We start from the raw sequence: 15,751 nt of genomic DNA, 5'->3' as shown, positions 1-15,751 counted from the left end.
TAATAAAAATTGAAGCAAAAGATAGTCTAATTTGTCTACACAAAATGGTCAGTCTCAGAAGGGAAGATCCTCAGAAACATTATTACTTTTACTCATTATATGCTATCAAAACCCAAATAATGAAAAAAACTAAGATTTGGATTGAAGCCTAAAAGTATCAATCAGTTAAAGGCAGAGAAAGTTGGGTTTAAAGACATAATCAAGTAGTTCCATTTGAATTGCAATGGTCTTTATAAAAGTTAGAGTAATGAAGGATGTAATGTAACCTCCTTTAGGGTAAGGGCTTTTTAATTTTCATCTTTTTATACTCAGAGCCTAGAGCATACTAAATGCTTAATAAGTATTTGTTGATTAATTAGATATTTAGAACTAGAAGGTATTTTAGAGGTAATCTAGGCTAACTTCCTTACTGTCACAAATTAATTAAAATAAAATCATCCACTAAGCATTTACTATTTGATAAATGGTAGTTGTTTGATTATTGTCCTTCATTCTTGAAGAGGACCAGCAACACATCACTATGTTAGAGTCAAATTATAGACTGTATCTGATCAGACCAATACAATCTCTGAATGCTATGTCACAATTTGAACATAAATAGTTCAATCTTTTTGGCATGTATATTTAGCATATGAACAATGTGGCCAACTCAGTGGACTTGTGCTCTCTGCTGCAGAAAAGCGCCAAGGGCTAGCATGCAAATATAAAAAGATAGTTGATCCCTACCTTTAAAGATCTTACATGTTAATAGAAGAAGACAGCACACATTGGAAATAGTAGCTGGTGGAATGAATTCAGGTTTAAGTCAGGAAGTACATTGTAAGTAGGAGGATGAGGGACAGAGTAGCTAGTGAATGGCATGATGGCATAGGAAGGTGAAATATAGTTTATTGGCTAGGACCAGGCCAGTAAATAGAATGAGATCAAATGTCTAATTTGCTCTGTTATCTATCTACTGGATTGTTTCCTAAAACTGGTGCTCCAACTATGAGTGGATCAACTTTATCAGGGACTAAAGTTTGGATTCTGTGATCTGGAGTATAAAGGAAATTGATACTTAGGGGTTTGCAGGCAGGTAGTAAATATTAGAACTAGAATTGGAACCTATATCTGGACTTCCAATGTAGCATTCTTTGCACTGCATTAGGCTGCTGCTAATTACAATCTCATTGATTGAAATTATAATATTTCTGCCAAGAAAAATGTTTCTATATATGGAAGAATTAGGGTGAGGGAAAATTAGATTTGTCTTTTCTAGATTAAAAATAAAAACATTAGTCTCCTTAGTCACCATCCCACTAAAGCAACTCTGGGGAACTCAAAATCTAGAAAAAAGAGAGAAGACTTGAAAAATAGATCTGAAAGGGCTTCAGTTATCTGCTTTTTCTATATAAGAATCAGAGTCATAATCCTGGAGGTGAAGTACTGGGTCAAGGCTGAGCAGAGACATTTTAGTTCCTTTGATTTTCATAGAGTTTTTTTTTTTTCCATGTCGTTATGTACAAGACCAGAAGATAAAAGATTTATACGAGTTCTTACCAGTCATTTTGGTATTCTAACTAATTACTGGATCATTAAGTCCAGTCTCACTTTCTATTCACTTGCAAACTATTGTATATTATTTATATGTGCTTAATCAACTAGTTGGTTAACATGCATTTATTAAATATTTACTTTGTGCCAGACACAAATGTAACTGAGAGTAACAAAAATGTAACTGGAATGGTACGTCTCTATGTTTCATTATGATTATTCCAACTAAATATTGTGCAGTGCTTCACTATTTTCTTTTCTTGGATTGGAGTGTCATTTTGAGTTCTCATAGTCACATTCAGCAAAAATAGAAATGTTATTCTCATTGAAATTTTCCCTTATTTGATTATTTTTCCTAATCAAGTATAGCAAATAAACATTATTTTGTTACAGTTGATGATGAAGGTCAGAACTTCAGTTTTTTGAGAGAACATAAAATTTGGAATAAGAGGATGTGAATTCATATCTCTAATATTTTCTTCAGTGGATTTTTTTTTGCATTTGTCCAATTGTATTTTGTAAGGAATTGTTTTCTTCAGTCAGTTTTTTCTTTCCTTTTCAATCTGTTGATTCTCTCTTATATACCTCTTGTTTCTTTTCTTTTTTTTTTTTCTTCTACCTCTTAGTTGCCTTTTAAAATCTTTATGACCATTTCTAAGAAGTCTCTTTGGGCTTGAGACCAATTTATATCACTTTGAAATTTCTTCAGTGGACATTTTGTCCTCATATGAGTTGGTGTTTTGGCCTTTCCTGTCACCATAGTAGCTTTCTATGGTTAAGGTTCTTTTCTGTTTCTTGCTCACTTTCTTTCCTTCTTTTTTTGTATTTCCTTTTTTGTGCCTTTTATGGTGGAGCTCTGCTCCTTGAGTAAAAGGGGTGCTGTCCAAAGCTTCCTGTGCTTGGCTTTGAATGCAGATGCCCTTTGTATATGGTGTTTTGCTCATAGCAGGTGGTAGCTTTACCTCCTTTTTTGAAGAAAGGCCTGGTTTTTATAGATTTTGCCTTCTGTGCTAGAACTGGAGGCTGCGTCACTGATTTGCTCCTTTATTGAGCTAGGACCAAGGGTCTCAGTTGCTGATCTGCTATAATTAAGACCCTCTCATTAGCTTTCCCCATCTCCATGTGAGCTAGGCTGAACACCCCTTTCACTCCAGTGAGACTGAATTTTAAAACTGTAGTTTCTCCAGTTTATCTTGAGCTGGAGAGAAGTTTCATTCCATTAGACTCCATTCAAAGGTGTAGTTTCATGTGTGTTTTGAGGGAAAATGTTAGAGCTGAAGCAACTTCCTAGCTTCTACCATCTTGGCCCCACCCTTGGAACTATTTTTTCTAATACTTATTATCAGAGTGATATTGGACAAGTCATTTTAACTTTCCATGCCTCAATTTTCTTACCTACAAAATGAGGGTGTTGGAATAGCAGGCCTTTGTAGTTATCTTCTGGTTCCAAATCTATGAAGAGCTTCATTATATGGTGGATAGGGATAGAGAGGTGATCTTGGAAGATATTCCTAGAGAGCATTTCCTTATCTGAAAATTCCCCATTCAATGGAATCTTGGGTCTTGTCCCCAGGACTATTTATCCATTAAAAGTTTGATCAGTATCTTTAAAGAAATAGTGGATATTCTACTGAATCATTATGAAATACCAGAGCTTGGAGTGAAGGGGGAATTTTTGATTAAAAGGAAAATAGAGTAGTATCACCTGCCTGAAAAAAATAGATCACTACATTTACTAAAGAACCAAATGCCCTTTCTGGTTCTGTGTCCTTTGTAAAATAAGAAGTTTGAATTAAATTACTGCTAAGGTCTTGCATTTCTGAATCTAGGATTCGATCAAGGATGTTGAAATATACCTTGGACATGAAGCGAAAGTGAATTAACTTATTTTAAGTAGAATCATTGTGACATCCCAATTATACCATTATTATAGAATTTGATTTGTAATGAAATTGATTTCTTTGTAAATTAGACTTTCTCTTCTGTCATGATTTTTTAAAATGTACTTTTTACAATAGTGTTATTTGGTCTGTCATCAGATTATTTTAACAAAGGTCAGTAATTAAGGCTTGATTGCACATATTAGCATATATCATATCGTACAATCAATAGACATTTTCATAAGATATCAAGAGAAAGATATTTGAGGAATTAAGCTACTTAATCATGTATTTAGGCCCCTTTCTCCTGAGAGAACTTTGAATCATGGATATATAGGAAGTTTGCAGACTCTTTATTGTAGTAAATTCTCATTATTCCCTACGGATATATTCATGATAATCTCAATGACAATGTAGTAGAAACTCTGTTTAGTAGATGTGTTTGAAAAGGTGTTCCAAATCATTGATTAGAGAAATGCAAATTAAGACAACTCGGAGATACTACTACATACCTGTCAGATTGGCTAAGATGACAGGAAAAGGTAATGATGAATGATGGAGGGGATGTGGGAAAACTGGAATACTGATACATTGGTGAAACTGTGAACAGATCCAAACATTATGGACAACAATTTGGAACTACGCTCAAAAATTTATCAAACTTTGATCCTGTAGTGTTTCTACTGGGATTATATCCCAAAGAGATCCTAAAGGAAGGAAAGGGAGCCACATGTGTAAAAATGTGTGTGGTAGCCCTCTTTGTAGTGGCAAGAAACTGGAAACTGAGTGGATGCCCATCAATTGGAGAATGGCTGAATAAATTATGGTACATGAATGATATGGAGTACTATTGTTCTGTAAGAAATGACCAGCAGGATGAATACAGAGAGGCCTGGAGAGACTTACATGAACTGATGCTGAGTGAAATGAGCAGAACCAGGAGATCATTATATGTGGCAACAACAATATTGGTATGATTCAAACCAGCTCCACTTGTGCAGTGACCAAGAGAGCCATCTATACCCAGAGAGAGAACTATGGGAATAGAGTGTAGAATACAGCATAGCATTCTCACTCTCTCTGTTATTATTTGCTTGCATTGTGTTTTCTTTCTCAGTTTTTCTTTTTCTTCCTTCTTGATCTGATTTTTCTTGCCCAACAAGATAATTGTGTGTATATATATATATATATATATATATATATATTGGATCTAACATGTATTTTAACATATTTAACATGTATTGGACTACCTGCCACCTAGGGGAGAGGGTGGGGGGAAGAAGGGAAAATTTGCAACAAAAGGTTATGCAAGGGTCAATGTTGGAAAAATTACTCATGCATATGCTTTATAAATAAAAATCTTCAATTAAAAAAAGAAGCAAATGTGTATTCTTACAAATATTCTTTCCCTGAGACTTATAATTTTTTGAACTGTGTTTGCCTCCAGGAGAGGCCTTTAACAAATATATGAAATGACGAAAATGAAATAGATATCTCTTGATGTCCCTATCAGATTTAGATCTCCGAATTAGAGAACTATAGGAATTTACTTGGATTTAAAGAGGTAGAACAGGGAGAGTATTACTGGAGACAAAGCCTTCCTGCTCTGTACAGATTAGAAAAAAAAATAATAAGATGATGGATCTAAGAGCAATAAAAATTTGCTACATGAGGATTGGTCTCCATGATCCCACTAGTTTATATGCTCTGGTCAAAATTGTTCTTTTTATCTACCTGCATGACAACTCAAAAATATAACTTTGTTGTGGTTAAAACATTTTATGTTTATTGATGCTAATATTCTAAGATAGGCTACAAATGTGATGAGAGAAGTCTAAAGGATTGATTTACACACCCATTGATTATCCTTGGAATCTCTGAGAATTTTCAAAGCACTCTGTATTCTGTGTTTAATGAAGATATTCTTTATTCAAACAATTGCAAAAGAATAACTATGCTGCAGACATATAAATGAAAACCATGACCAGGATTTTCCCTGAATGTTTTTCTGCTTGCAAGCATTGATTAAGTTACACAAAACATCTAATTATGAATTATCTCTTTCTTATGAATCTCCATTAAAAGGCACAAACACTTTGACATATTTCAAAAGTGTAAATATAAAACAGGTTAAACTCAGTTTTGAAGTTTTCCCTAGTGGGAAACCTATCCACAATACTTTGCAGCTTTTCAACAATATTAACCTATTGAAAGCATAATAGTGTAAAGAGCTAGAATTATTTTTCCAGAAGAGCAATCCTTTTGGCATTTGTGACATCCACAAACACGTTTTGCCATATCCTACCCTTTTGAAGATTTTTTTTCCTATGGCCAACCTGAGGATGTACAGCCCCATACATAAATTAGCACATCTCCTGAGAATAAGCAGTTAGTGGATATCTCTAATTAGTAGATCAGTGCAGCAATACCTCAAATTTTTCTAGCTTGGTAGACCTTACCAGTATGCTGACATAATTGTGTATACTTGAGTCATCTTCAAATCCTACTGAGGCATTAGTGCAAGATTTTAATGAAGGTTGTGTTTTTAATTATAATTTAGGCTCATAGTATTATAGATATAGAACTAATAGAAACCACATTGTGTCTCTGGGGAAGTAGCTAACATCCTCATTTTATAAAGGAGGAAACTGAGAACCAGGGAAATACATGATTTGTTTAAATCAAATAGAGAATGACAAATGATATTTGAATTTAGATCTTCTGACACAATGAACTAATACTCTTTCTGATGTTAGTCCTTAGGCAGATGGTAAAATCACTGAGAAAAGAGGCTGTTTTTTATCTTTTGTAACTTGAAAATTGTTGGAAATTAATAAAAGCAGACTTGTTATTCACATATTAAACACACATCCCATTTTCAAAAGAAAACCAGAAGTCAAGAAACAAAAATATAGAAGTGAATCCATACAGAAGGCAAAGAAAGTAATGGCTATGCAGTGACAAGAGACCAGTTTGAAGTTTCTTTATTAATTGTATTCAAGGAGAGAGAGATGAAGGCAGAACTTTGGTAGAGGAAATTAAGTGAAGAAGCAGAAAGGGGACATTATGGCTAAAACATGGCAACACTCTGCTTATAGGTAAATGTTTCTTTTGTGGTACTCTTTACATGGACATTACATAAAATGGTGATGAGAAGAGGTGGGGATAGAAAAAAGTGAGTGATGCTCCAAAGTATATAAGGGCTAGCAATAAAGGGAAGGTGACTTCTGTGTTAGTGCAAATACAAACATCCACATGCACTGAATGAGGAGGAGAGGTGAAAAACTGAAGAGAGAGGGAAAGGAAGAAGGCCTTACTCTGGAAGTAAGAAGGGCTCCACTGATAAATGTTTTTATGCATGAAAAGAGATGGCTGGTGAAGGGAGATTAGGACTCTGAAATGGATGAAGCCTGGGGGATTTGCTGCTTGAAAAACTACTTATCAACATAATAATCAATGACAATCTAGTATTTGATAAGCTCAAAGATGCCAGCTTCTGGGTTAAGAACTTACTATTTGACAAAAATTGCTGGGAAAATGAAAATAGTATATTGGAAACTTGGAATTGACCAATGCCTAATATCGTGTACTAAGATGTGATGGGTTCATGTTTTAGACATAAAGAGTGATATTATAAGCCATCTAGGAGAACAAAGAAGAGTCTATCTCTCAGATCCATGGAAAAGTGAGAAACTTATGGCCAAAGGAGAATTAGAAAACATTATGAAATGGAAAATGGACAACTTTGATTACATTAAGTTGAAAGTTTTTGAACAAACAAACCCAGCAGAAAACAACATTTAAAGGGAAGTAAGAAGCTGAGAAAATCTTTACATTCAATATTTCGCATACAGATCTCATTTCTAAAATATATAAAGAACTGTGTCAAATTTATAAGAATATAAGTTATTCCCCAGTTGGTAATGATCAAAGAATATGAACAGACAATTTTCAGAAGAAGAAATTGAAGCCATTTCTAGACAAATGAAAAAATGTCCCAAATCTCTATTGATTAGAGAAATACAAAGTAAGAAAACTCTGAGGTACCACTTCATAACTCTCAGATTGACTAAGATGACAGGAAAAAATAATGATAAATGTTGGAAAGGATAAGGGAAAACTGGGACACTAATACATTGTTGGTGAAGTTGTGAACTGATCCAATTATTCTGGAGAGCAATTTGGAACTTTACCCAAAGGCTTATCAAACTGTGAATATTCTTTGATCCAGCAGAGTCTGGACTGGGTTTGTATCTCAAAGAGATCACAAAAAAGAGGAAAAAACCCACATAGATACAGTTGTTTGTGGTAGCCCTTTTTGTGGTAGCAAAGAACAGAAAACTGAGTAAATATCCCTCAGTTAGAGAGTGGCTGAATAATATGAATGTAATGGAATACTTTTGTTTTATAAGAAATTATGAACAGGTTGATTTCAGAAAAGCCTGGAAAGACTCACATGAATGTATGCTAAGTGAAGCCTAATCAGGGAGCAGTATTTTTGCTAACACTATCAATAATTGGCATTGCTTTTAAAAATGAGACACAATGATATAGGAGAATCATTGACCAAACTCTACAGGGCAGTGGCAGAAAAAATTTAGAAGGAAAGTTGTTTGAAAACTTTGAATGAACAATAGAGAGAACAGAGTCATCTTTTAGGCATGATATCTTTATTAAACTAGCCACTTATTAACAGTAATGCTTATTTGGTTGATATGATAGTTGGACTGATCAATTTAGTCAGAATGTTACAAACAGTCATGTGGATAGAAACCAATTGCAAAAAATGAGCAAGTCAAGAATTTTGAAAAGAATGTGATAGATGACAAAGTTCTCATATTTTATTGGGTCCTCATAAAAAGCTACAGTAAATTTAAACAAAGTTCTATAATAGAATATATCATGTTCCAAGAGTTAATCTAATTAAATACCGAGAAGTTCAACATCAGCTGGTTAACCACTAAATGACTTTGGTAGTGGATGAAACAAAGAAAAGCACAAAATGGCTCTTATTCTTTTGTGGCCTTCTTTTGCTCTTGTAGCAAGATGCTAGAAAAGAAAAGAGAGACTGCTAAAAATTATATCTTTTAAATAATCTATAATCATTAATTTAACTGTTGATACTCTGCATGAGATCTTTTCCCAATTATTGCATATCCCAGTGGGAGAAGTGAGCTTTATTAATATTGATGTGATCTCTATAGATGAAACCAGAAGATATAAAAAGGTTTTGCTAAATGGAAGGATGATTCAGAGATTCTTGGGCAAGAAAATAAAGAGTTGGTAGAAGCAGTTTTATCATAGGTCCAAAGGCACCAAAAACTATATATTTTTCATGGGTTAGATGGTTACTTCATTTTTCAGAATTCATGCCCACTAAAAAGATTCATTCTCTCTCTCTCTCTCTCTCTCTCTCTCTCTCTCTCTCTCTCTCTCTCTCTCTCTCTCTCTCCCATGTGTGTGTGTGTGTATATATATATATATATATACACACACATATATATACGTATATATATATATATATATATATATATATATATATATATATATATAAAATCAACATTTGTCAATGGGGATAGGAGGACTGGATATGATCTTTCAAACCAAATCAACATATGCATTAATAAACCATAACTTTACTAGAAATAAAGTAGGTGTATAAAATGTTAGAAAATATGGTTCAGAAATAAGAATGTCTATATGACATAAAGTTTATTTGAGAAGAAAATTTGAATGTTACTTATGTAGAGGTACAAGCATTTTCTTTGACTGCCTCCCAATTTTAGTAAGCTCTCCATACTATCTCTGCCTCTTGGATTATCTGGCTTTCTTCAAGTTACAACAAAAATCTCATGTTTTTTAAATTCTTTTATATTATAGTACCTTTCCTATGTTAATCATTAGCTATCTATTTTGTTTATAGCTTTTTTAGATGCTTGTTTATCTTTCCCATTATTTGGAAGTTTACATCATATTACTGTGTTATGTTTGCTTATTGTCTTACTCATTAGATTATTAATTCAAGAGCAAGGATGGTCTTTTGCATCCTTTTGTATTTCTGCTGTCTAGCATAGTGCCTGCATAGCAGACACAATAAAATTTTATTGTCTGAATGACCAGAATTCCAAATGATATACATAAAATATTAAGTGAACTATATTTAAGAGACATTTGTCTTCTTGTTTTCCAGTTTTCCAAGCATTTTTTTAAATATTGATTTTTTTATCCCAAAAGTTGGAATCTTTGATTTTATCAATACTAGGTTACTATGGTCATTGACTACTATGTCTTGTGTACCAAATCCATAGCACTGATGCACCACTCTATTTCTTAGTCAGTACCAGAAAGTTTTGATGATTATACTTCTCATATTGCTAGGCCACCTTACTTTGTATTTTTTCATTAATTTCTTGATATTTTTGACTGTTCTTTCCATGTTATTTTTTCTTGTTCTGTCAGATATTTTTTTTGATAGTTTGGTATGGTACTGAATAAATAAATTTAGGCAGAATTGTCATTTTTTACTATATTGGCTTAGCCTACCCATAGGGTAATTAATATTTTCCAAAATGTTTAGACTTGACTTTATTTAGTGTGTTTTGTAATTGCAATTGTTCCTGGGCTTGTTTTGGCTGGAAAATTCCCAAGTATTATATATTGTTTATAGTTATTTAAAATTGAATTTCTTTTTCTATTTATCGCTGCTGGGCTTTGTTGGTCATATAAGAAATGCTGATGATTTATGCAAGTTGATCTTATGTTTTGCAATTTAGCTAATGCTATTATTATGTTATTAATATGTTACGATGTACTATTATTAATATATTACTTTAATGTAATAATATATGTCATTGTTTCAAGTAATTTTTTAGTTCATGCTACAGGATTTATCTGCATCATATCATCTGAAAAGAGTAATAGTTTTGTTTTCCCATTGCCTATCCTCATTCCTTTAATTTTTTTCTCTTATAGCTAACATTTCTAGTACTGTATTGAATAATAGTGATGATAATAGACATTCTTGTTTCACCCTGATCTTATTGGGAATGTTTCTAGCTTAGCTCCATTACAAATAATGCTTGCCAATAGTTTTAGACAGATATTATTTAACATTATAAGTAATCTTCCCTTCATTTCAAAATTCTCCAGTAATATAAGAATGGATGCTATAATTTGTCAAAAGGTTTTTCAGCATCTTGCTGGATCTTGTCAGATCTTTCAGTATGTAATTAGGCCAAATAACTCCTAATTATTGATTTTATTTCCCCTTTAATGATAGTAATTTTACCCTTTTCATTTTTGATACTGGTATTTGTTTTTCTTCTTTCTTTAAAAAAAACAAAAACAAATCAACAATTTAGTGGGTTTTCATAAAACCAGCTCCCATATTTATTTATTAGCTCTAAAGGTTTTGTTTCTTTCAATCTTATTAACCTCACTTTTAATTTTCAGGATTTCCAACTTGATGCCCAATAGTGAATTTTAAATGTATTCGTTATTCAAGTTTTTTTTGTTTAGTTCTATGCCCAATTTATTGATATGTTCTTTTTTCATTTTGTTGTGGTAAAAATTTAGAGAAATACATTTTCTATTAAGTAATGCTTTGATTGCTTCAAATACATTTTGGGATGTTGTATTATTGTTGTCATTCTCTTTAATGAAATTATTGTCTCTGTTCTTTATGATTTAGATTACTGAATTTCCCATTATTTTTCTTGAAATAAGTTTATTTATTTTAATACATATTGTTTTATGAATTATGTTGGGAGAGAAAAATCAGAGCAAGAGGGAAAAACCATGAGAGAGAGAAAAAAAAAAACCCAGAAAAAAGAAGTGACCTTAGCATATGTTGATTTATATTCAGTCTCCTTAGATCTTTTTTTGGATGCAGATGGCATTTTCTGTCCAAAGTCTAGTAGGATTGCTTCGGATCACTGAACTACTGAGAAATAAGCCTTTAACAGTTAATCATCACACATTCTTGTTGTTATTGTGTACAATGTATTTCTGGTTCTGCCTTTTTTTTTATTTGCTCAGCATCAGTTCATGTAAATATTTCCAGGTCTTTCTATAATTAGCTTGTTCATTTTTTTATAGAATAGTAGGTTTTTTGATGATTTTCTAGGATTCTCTAAGTTGCAAATAATTTTTAATCTATCTTTCCACTCTTCCTATCTGAATGCAATTTTTATTGAATTATGATACAAAAAGTACTTTTTAATATTTATGCCTTTTTACATTTTATTTTGAGGTTTTTATGTCTTATTATATAGTCTATTTTTGTGCAAGTACCATGTTGGGTAGTTTTTCTACTACTATTCAGTTTTCTCCAAAGATCTGTCATATGTAATTTTGTTAATATTCTGTTTAATTCTTTAGTTTCTTTCTTGTTTATTTTTTGTTTGGATTTATCAAATTCTCTAATATAACAGTTGAGGTCCCCCACTAATATAGATTTGCTATCTATTTATTCCTATAACTTATTTAACTTTTTCTTCAAGAATTTTGATGCTAGGAGCAGCTAAATGGCACTGTGAAGTCAGAAAGACCTGAGTTCAAATATGGTCTCAGACACTTAACATTTCCTTGCTATGTGACCCTAGGTAAGTTGCTTAATCCTAATTGCCTCAGCAATAAATAAATAAATAAATAAATAAATAAATAAATAAATAAATAAATAAATAAATAGATTGGATGATACTATCTTTACTGGGTCCATATCCCAAAGAGATTATACAAAAGGGAAAAGAACCCATACATGCAAAAATGTTTGTAGCAGTCCTTTTTGTAGTGGCAAGAAACTGGATATTGAGGGAATGCCCATCAGTTGGGGAATGATTGAATAAGTTATAGTATATGAATTTAAAGGAAGAGTGCTGTTGAAAAATGCTGTAATTGATTACAGCTTTCAGGTAGTTCAATGATTCTGATATTGTCTCTCCTGGATATATTTTCTTAGATCAACTGTTTTTCTCATAAGTTACTTTACTTTTTCTTCCATTTCCCCCATTCTTTTGAATAAACTTGATTTATTTTTGTATAGCTCCTAATATCATTAATGTTCATTTGCCCAATTCTAAGTTTTAAGGAATTGTTTTCCTCATTTAGATTTCATTCTTTATTTTCCATTTGGTTATTATACTTTTAAGGAAATGTTTTCTTTGGCCAACTTTTGCATCTCAATTTTTCAAGTTTTTGAATCATTATTTTCATAATTCTCTTGTATCACTATTATTTATTTCCCCAGTTTTCTTCTACCTATCTTATTTGATTTTTAAGCTTTTTGAACTTTCCATAACCTCCTTCCAGACTCAAGATCACTTTTCATTTTTCTTTGGGGTTTTGGGTGTTTTGACGTTGTTATTCTCTTCCAAGTTTGTGTATCTTGGTGTTCTCTGTCACCATTACAGGTATGGTCAGATTTTCCTATTTTTTTTTTGCTATTTTTAAGTACCTTTTTGTCCTTCTTTTAAGTTTGAGCTTTGCTTCCAAGGTAGATATTTTTTTAAATGTGAAAAGTATATGTTTTGATCCACATTCAGTCTCCATTCTCTGACTGTGGATGACATTTTCCATCCCAAGGCTATTGGAATTGTTGTGGTTCACTATATTGTTGGGAAGAGCTTAGTCCATCATAGTTGATCATTAGATAATTTTTCCAAGCCTTATATTTATCACTATCACTAATTAAGTATGTGAATTTAGTTATTGCAAATTACTAAAACACTTCCTTTCTCAGTTTGTTTTTTCCTAAAGTTTATTTTTCTAGAATTTCTTCTAAAAAAGTGAGTTTGAATTGTAATAAATCTCTAGTATGCACAATTCTATTATTTCCATGAATAATTTCGTAAGCATTTATAAATAAATATTAGTCATTTGATTCTCCTCCCCATTGCAAAGTTCACTTTCAACAGATATTGTATAGACAATGAGCTTTGTAAAGCTGATGCTTTTTGAAAGAGGTAACAATAGAATACTTGATGCCTGATGCTGAAGGAGAAAGGATCCATCTTTCATAGCCAGTTTACAAATGAAAATAGGATAGAATTAAGAAGTCAGGTCACAAGCTTAAAATGGCAAAGTGAGATTTACCTTCATAGCCCTCCTTAGCATCAACAAGAATCCACCTGTAAATTGCTTTCCAGAAAAATAATATATTATGGTGGTGATAATTTCTTCTGTGGCATTGGAAAGCTATCTCCAAGCTTCTCCAAGAAAGATTGGTAGAATTGGACTTTATTCATTGCTATCTGAGGAATTCTAATCCTTGTGAACTCTAGAGTCTCACTTCAGTAATGGGGCAAGAAACACAATTCATAATTTTTATAAGTCAAATAATATTCATGATATAATATTGATTTTTTCCAAAGGTCCTACATAGTTCTCTATTATCAAAGTTAATTAATTAATTAGTTAGTTAGTTAATCAAGATTAACTAGGCTGATCTGCTTCTTGGGAACATATGAATAGGAAATGTGAAATTTATTATAAATTTAAAAACAATGGCCACAACCCCTATCATCATAATGCTAATTCTTGTAAAGATCTGCTTCTTGTGGAACTATTTCTAAAAGGTAGAGGAATCAAGGGGAAAAAACAACTTTAAAATAATATAAAAATAATTTAATAATATGCAAGATCACATCATGACAATCAGAAATCAGAAATGGGAAATCCTTAAGAAGCTCAGATCCACTGAAAAAAGTAAATTATGCATATTATTTGTAGTAGTTGTACAGTGCAGGACTGCAAATGTCAAAAGTTTTACACCTACAAAATACCTAGGAAGATATGACCTGGTGGCTAGAATTCTACTTCAGAAGCTCACGATCTTTCATGGACTGGTAGATGACAACTTTCCATATGAAAAAAGATCTCAAAATTTCTTTGAGAGTTCAATGAACATATTCTAGTAGAACTGTGTCATTATAACAAACAAATTGCAATTAGATGGCACCGCTGTTATACACAGTTTTCAAACTATGTGAAATAAATTACTTTCAAAAGACAGGACAACTAAAAGAAACCTAAATTATGTGGTAGAAGAGGAGGTTCATATCATTGCTTGTTCTTCTCTGCTTCTATTTCCCAAAAAAGCTATCAGTGAACATTTAAAAAGATGGATTTACAACCCAAAGCCTTTATTCAATTCAAAAAAGCAGCTATTTTGTTCACTTCTGCAATAGTACTTAGAATATTAAAAAGAAAAGAAAAATATCAGGATAGTGACTCATCCCAGTACAGTTATAATCTGAAAAAGAGCAAAATGTGAAATAATCCTAAGAATAATGATGAAAATACATGTTCACTCCAATATTCTGTACAATTATCAAAAAAAACAATTATTTGATCTATCTGTGCTGTAGGTCACTCATTAAGTATATGAGAACAATGATAAGATACTGAACCATGTATGGAAATGTTTCTATTAGGACATTATGAAATATTAAGTGAGAAGAATGATGATAATTATAATGATACCAATATGAATGTTGGTTAATAGATATTGAGAAAGTATTGAACAAAAAGTGGAGTCATACAGGGTTTTTTTTCACATAAATAAAGGGATTTAGGACTGATACCAGATTATTGCTACCAGAAAATACTAAAAGATCATCCTTAAGGATCCTGGATTCATGCAGATTTTCCAAGAAAATAGTAGAAAATATGCAATTTATTTGTGCAGATTACAAAAACATAACACCTACTGAATGCTTAGAAAAACAATCAAGTGGCCAGAATTATACAAAGAAGCTGACTATCTTTAACTGAATGACAGATTACCAATCTACATAGTATAAATAAGGACTCCAAAATTTCCTTGAGAATTTAACATATTATACTATAGCCAAACATTATCATAGCTAATATCATTATGCAAAATTGCCTGAATATAACTGACTCATAAAAAACTTAAGAAAAATAATTTCATTAGCTGTCACAATAAATCATACCCATAACTTCTAAACAATTTGATATAAAATGCTCTAAAACTGTAGAAATCTATCAGAAAAATATCAAGACCATCTAAGAATAAGAGGTACATGTTACCTCTGTCATTCTGTATGCTCCTGGAATTTTCTCAGAAATGCTTTCAGTGAATCCATAGAGGATGAGTCTGCATCACTTCAGTCCTTTCATCTAATTATAAAAATGAATAATATCTCTTAGTAGTTTCCCAAACATAAAAGAATAGTAGCAAGAAAATAATTTATCTTTATACTTTATCTGAGACCCATTAAAGAGAAAGATGAGAAGAATCAAATGAAATGATAATAACTTATGGTTACTGTTGGTAGCACTTTACACTTTACAGAGCCCTTTACATACATTATTTC

The sequence above is a fragment of the Sminthopsis crassicaudata genome, chromosome 3 (genome assembly GCF_048593235.1).
Source record: "Sminthopsis crassicaudata isolate SCR6 chromosome 3, ASM4859323v1, whole genome shotgun sequence".
Lineage (NCBI taxonomy): Eukaryota > Metazoa > Chordata > Mammalia > Dasyuromorphia > Dasyuridae > Sminthopsis > Sminthopsis crassicaudata.
Note: the sequence above shows the minus strand (reverse complement) of the source record.